This window comes from Somniosus microcephalus, chromosome 5 (assembly GCF_052327205.1).
Source record: "Somniosus microcephalus isolate GS21.2 chromosome 5, FLI_Smic_1.0, whole genome shotgun sequence".
NCBI classification, from domain to species: domain Eukaryota; kingdom Metazoa; phylum Chordata; class Chondrichthyes; order Squaliformes; family Somniosidae; genus Somniosus; species Somniosus microcephalus.
In genome coordinates this window covers 23,574,649-23,580,648 of record NC_140991.1, presented here as the reverse complement: position 1 = coordinate 23,580,648, position 6,000 = coordinate 23,574,649, and positions in this window count along the sequence as shown.

The window sequence follows — 6,000 nt, the reverse complement described above, 5'->3', positions numbered from 1 at the left end:
GATAAGTAACGATGTTCTCTTTTGGCTTGCTAATATGTGGAGAGCTGATTTAACTTCAGATTTTTCCTCTTCATCTCTTTCAATCACTTCTGACACCATGTATTGATTTGTATGTGGGTTCAATGACGACACATTCATGAAAGAGATGTCTTTTTATCTAAAGTATGTTCAACTCAGTTAACAGCATTACAGGAGACACCATCTTAGAGATCCATCTAAAACGAAACTAAAACTAAACCTAAACTGCTTGTCTCTCACATGCCCTCTGCTGGTCAGGCATAAATAATCAAGCAGGCAAATATGCTGGTAAGGCATCATAATCAAACAGGCAAATACCATCACTATTTGCTGATATCATTACAATTACCATCTCGTCTCGTCTTGAATACCTCTTAATGTCTCTTCGCTTCCCGTTTGTTCTTTCATCCCCTCCCCCATTTCCCAGCCCCCAAACTGGCCTTTTAATCTGTTGCATTTCCTGCCCTTTTTTTCCTCAGTTCTGAAGAAGGGTTTTGACCTGAAACGTTAACTATTTCTCTCTCCACGGATGTTGCCTGGCCTGCTGAGTTTTTCCAGCATCTTCTGTTGTTATTTAGTGTCAAGTGATATATTTTACGTCCACCTGAGAGGACAGGCGATGCCTCGGTTTAAAGTCACATCCGAAAGACGGCACCTCCGACAGTGCAACAGTCCCTCAGTACTGCACTGGGAGTGTCAGCCTAGATTTTGCGCTCTAGCCTCTGGAGTGGGACTGTGAACCCACAACCTTTGAACTACAGAGGTGAGAGCAGTAGCACCGAGCCAAGACTGACTCACTACTGAGCCAAGGCTGGCTCAGCATATGGACAGCAGGTTAAATGTCAGTAGCTGTAGTAAATGTTCTTCGGACCATTAGTAATTTCCCGATCTGAGTACAGAATCATTCGCAATGCAGAGTTCATACTTTATGACAATTGTGTAGGACTTCTTTTAAGCCTTTTCTTTTCAGCGACGGATGTGTTTATTTGAAATTCATTCTGTGAATGTGGGCGTCGCTGGCTAGGCCAGCATTTATTGCCCATCCCTAGTTTCCCTTGAGAAGGTGGTGGTGAGCCACCTTCTTGAACATAAGAAATAGTAGCAGGAGTAGGCCAATCGGCCCCTCGAGCCTGCTCCGCCATTCAATAAGATCATGGCTGATCTGAACCGCTGCAGTCCGTGTGGTGAAGGTGCTCCCACAATGCTGTTAGGTAAGGATTTTGACCCAGCGACGATAAAGGAACGGTGATATATGTCCAAGTCAGGATAGTGTATGATTTGGAGGGGAACTTGCAGGTGGTGGTGTTCCCATGCACTTGCTGCCCTTGTCCTTCTAGAGCGCATAATCTAGGCTGACACTTTGGTGCAGTACTGAGGGACTGTTGGAGGTGCCGTCTTTCGGATGTGGCGTTAAACGGAGGTCCCGTCTGTCCTCTCAGGTAGATGTAAAATATCACCTGACACTATTTGAAGAAGGGCAGGGGGTTTCTCAATTTTAATATTGAGGCGTTGCCGGACTGGGAGCCAATGTAGGTCAGCGAGCATGGGGGTGATTGGTGAACGGGACTTGGTGCGAGTTAGGATATCTCAGGCAATAAGAAACAATTGTAATGCCTCTGTTGTCACCCAGGTAGTTCAACAATGACCAGGGAGCTGCCTTTGGTCCTTGCTGGCGTGTATAGCTCAGTTACACTATATTCAGCAACTGATCCTCTTCACACCGGACAGTGGACAAGGAGGTCGCGAGTTTGGGAGGTGCTGCCAAAGAAGCCTTGGAACAATTCGAATACTGCGCACAGTTCAGGTCAACCTATTATTAAAAGGATATAGAGGCACATGTGAAGGTGCAAAACAGATTTACAAGGATGATACCAGAACTGAGAGGTTTTATCTGTCAGGAAAGACTGAACAGGCTGAGAGATGACCTGATTGAGGTCTTTAAAATTATGAGAGATTGATAGGGTAGATGTAGAGAAGATGTTTCCCTTTTTGGGGAATCCAAAACTAAGGGCCATGAATATAAAATAGTCACTAATAAATCCAATAAGGAATTCAAGAGAAACTTCTTTACTCAGAGCATGGTGAGAATGTGGAACTCGCTACCACAGGGAGTAGTTGAGGCGAACAGAATAGATGCAGTTAACAACAACTTGTTTTTATATAGTGCCTTTAACATAGTAAAACATCCCAAGGCGCTTCACAGGAGCGACATCAAACAAAATTTGACTCCGAGCCACATAAGGAGATATTAGGACAGCTTGGTCAAAGAGGTAGGTTTTAAGGAGCGTCTTAAAGGAGGAGAGAGAGGCGGAGAGGTTTAGGGAGGGAATTCCAGAGCTTAGGGCCCAGGCAGCTGAAGGCACGACCACCAATGTTGGAGCGAAGGAAATCGGGGATGCACAAGAGGCCAGAATTGGGGAGGCACAGAAATCTCAGGGGGTTGTGGGGCTGGAGAAGGTTACAGAGATGGGGAGGGACGAAGCCATGGAGGGATTTGAAAAGAAGGATGCAAATTTAACATTGAGGCGTTGCCGGACTGGGAGCCAATGTAGGTCAGCGAGCACGGGGGTGATTGGTGAACGGGACTTGGTGCGAGTTAGGATATCTCAGGCGATAAAAAAACAATTGTAATGCCTCTGTTGTCACCCAGGTAGTTCAACAACGACCAGGGAGCTGACTTTGGTCCTTGCTGGTGTGTATAGCTCAGTTACACTATATTCAGCAACTGATCCTCTTCACACAGGACAGTGGACATGTGGAACAGAGAAATGAATTGAATTAAGGTCAATTAGCACCTTCAAGAAAGGAGCTGAGTTGATATCTGTTGAGTCGGGGGGGGGAGGGGGGGTGTGTTTGAGGTTTATGGAGACAGTAACAGCACTTTATAGTGTTTTTTAAAAGGGGGTAGGTTTTAGGAGCGTCTTAAAGGAGGAAAGAGAGGTAGAGAGGCAGAGAGAGGTTTAGGGAGGGAATTCCAGAGCTTAGGGCCCAGGCAGCTGAAAGCACGGCCACCAATGGTGGAGCGATTAAAATCAGGGATGCGCAAGAGGCCAGAATTGGAGGAGCGCAGAGATTGCGGAGGGTTGTCGGGCTGGAGGAGGGGCTTTAGGAGAAGGAACTTCACGCTCCTTAAAGTAATGGATCAGCAGGAGCTGCAGGAAGATCAGGACAGAATGATGGACTCTGCACGGAGCAGGTTTAATGGATTTTCTTATGTTATATTCAGAAAGTTTCCCTTATTTATTTCAATTTAATTTTTCACTCCCATCAGGCAGCCTGTCCATGTTACTGCAAAATATTTAACCCACAACCAGCTTCTCCTCCTCATCTCTGTTCCCTTTAATTATATTTCATTTTATATTTTTAAATCATCCCCCACAGCTGTTAGAATAGAAACCAAACCCCCTCTTTACAGCTCTTTCATTATCGTTCTGTTTCAATTCAGTGTGATTTAAAGAGAGAAAAGACTTGCCTTTATATAGCGCCTTCATAACCTCAAGACGTCCCAACGCGCTTTACAGCCAATGAAGTACTTATTTTTGGAGTGTAGTCACTGTTGTAATGTAGGAAACGCGGCAACCAATTTGCACACAGCAAGATCCCACAAACAGCAATGTGATCATGACCAGTTAATCTGTTTTTAGTGAGGTTGGTTGAGGGATATTGTCCCAGGACACCGGGGAGAACACCCCTGCCCTTCTTCGAAATAGTGCCGTGGGATCTTTTACGTCCACCTGAGAGAGCAGACGGGGCCTCGGTTTAACGTCTCATCTGAAAGATGTGTAAATTACACATGAGTGAATCAAGCGTGTAGTGTGATACTGAGCCATACGACAGTGCCCAGGTTAAATCCCGGGTCAGTGCTGAGTAAGCTGATCACAGATAGAGCAGTGCCAATGGTGCTACAACTGGGTCAGTGTCATTGGGCTAGAATGGAAGGGGGGAAATTGGCCAGGGTTCCTGTTCTGTCCACTGACTCCTGCTTATCTGTGTTGCTGTCAGGACAGGATCAACTTGCGCGCGAGGCCTCCCATGGTCAAATAGTCCTCACTGTTTAGGCTGACACATAAAGTCAGACACGTGGGTGAGTACCCTGGGAACCAAGGGAAGAAAATGACCATCCGTATTTACGCATTGAAAGGTTTACATATTGTGCCTGTGCTTCTGTCAGAAGCTGGAATATATTTTTGGAAATTAGTAATTTTTTACCTCAGGCTGACCTTCCCCTGACTAGTATTGGAAATAGGTCACAATGAGGTACAATTATAACCCACGCAACTGACAAGCAGCTTGTTGTAAAATCTCTGCTCTACACACTGATCGCATCCTATTGAAATTGTTGGATTGTACCTATCCCACCCTAACAGACACTCACACACACACACACACACAGATACAGGCATAGATACAGATACACACACACAGACACACAGATACAGATACAGACATAGATACAGACACACACAGACATACTCACACACACAGACAGAAACAGACACACAGGTACAGACACACACAGGTATGCTTGTGAAGGAATAGCCATGATTCAGAGAAATACACGATACTGTAGGAGTCTCTGCACTCCTAACAAAGAATCTATAACTTACTGGAAGTTAACAAACTGAATTTATTGTCTAAGAACTTTACAAAACAAGAAACTACAGGAGAAGCTCAAAACAGGTCGTTTCTCTTTCAATCCACACGAGGACTGGCTGGTCCCGCCCTCTACCTCTGACGTCATGACGTCATCACGTTGCCCGCCGAAGTGGACGTCACGTGACCCACGTGATGACGTCATCGCGTCAGATCGCGATGTTGTCGATCTAGTTCTGTTTAACCAGAGCCAACTTGAAAGGTAATAACATTGGTTACAGACAATTAATGCTAGAGGTAATAACATTGGTTACAGACAATTAATGCTAGAGGTAATAACATTGGTTACAGACAATTAATGCTAGAGGTAATAACATTGGTTACAGACAATTATGTAAGTCACTTAGTGGTTTTGCCACAATACCATGAACAGATTTCTAATATTAATAAAAGACATACCGTGTTTAAAAGACACACGTCTCAGCAGACACAGGCTGTAAACAGAATACAGGCTTCTGAGAAAAGATCAGTTGATAACAAAGCTGTAAACAAGCTTTGAAATGGGAATTAGTTAAATACTCTAAAACAATGAAAGATTGAAGCAAACCATTGGTGGTTCTGAAAGGTCTACGGTTTGCAACGAACACAATAAGAAGGCCCAGTTTAAGGTGTTACAAACTAACACTTTGAAACAGAAATACAAACATTAAAAGAGGCATGTGCCTTTGAAACATGACATCAAGAAAAGAAACATCTGCTGGTCAAATAGTTTTATGTTAAACTTGGAAAACAGGAACCATAAGATTAAATATGCAACCAATTGAGATAGCTAGAAATGCATGAAACATTCAGTTAAAGTGGTTTTGATTTACATATAGTAAAAACCATACCAACAAGGCTTTGAAGATATAACTTCAATAGAGACACCAAGCAATTGCATTGTGTTTGTATTGAACATGGAGAATAAGGAAAGACACAATGGCCTAGAAATTGAGTGGGGTTAGCGCCCATTTTGAGGCGCTAGACGGCCTAGCGCCGCAAGTACAGCCGATTGAGAAATTCACTTGGGCGCTGCCATCGGCGTTAGCCGGTTGCGCTGCGCCGGCACCGATGACGTCATCGGTGTGCGCAGCGTCCCGGTTGCCGTGGCAACGCGCCCGAACGCCGAAATTGAGTTGCAGCCGCCTCGCCCATGGCAGCCGCAACCAACGATTTTTCAAAAGTTCGCTACGGGTCTTAGCGCCGGCGCATTAAGGTCGCCCGGCGGCCGCCTGCCCGCACCTCCCTCCCCGGACTCCTCCAACACCCCCCCGCGGCACAGATGCGTGTGGGCTGCGAGCCCGGCACTTCTCCAAGGTGCCGGGCTCATTTTTCTCCACAGATCAACGG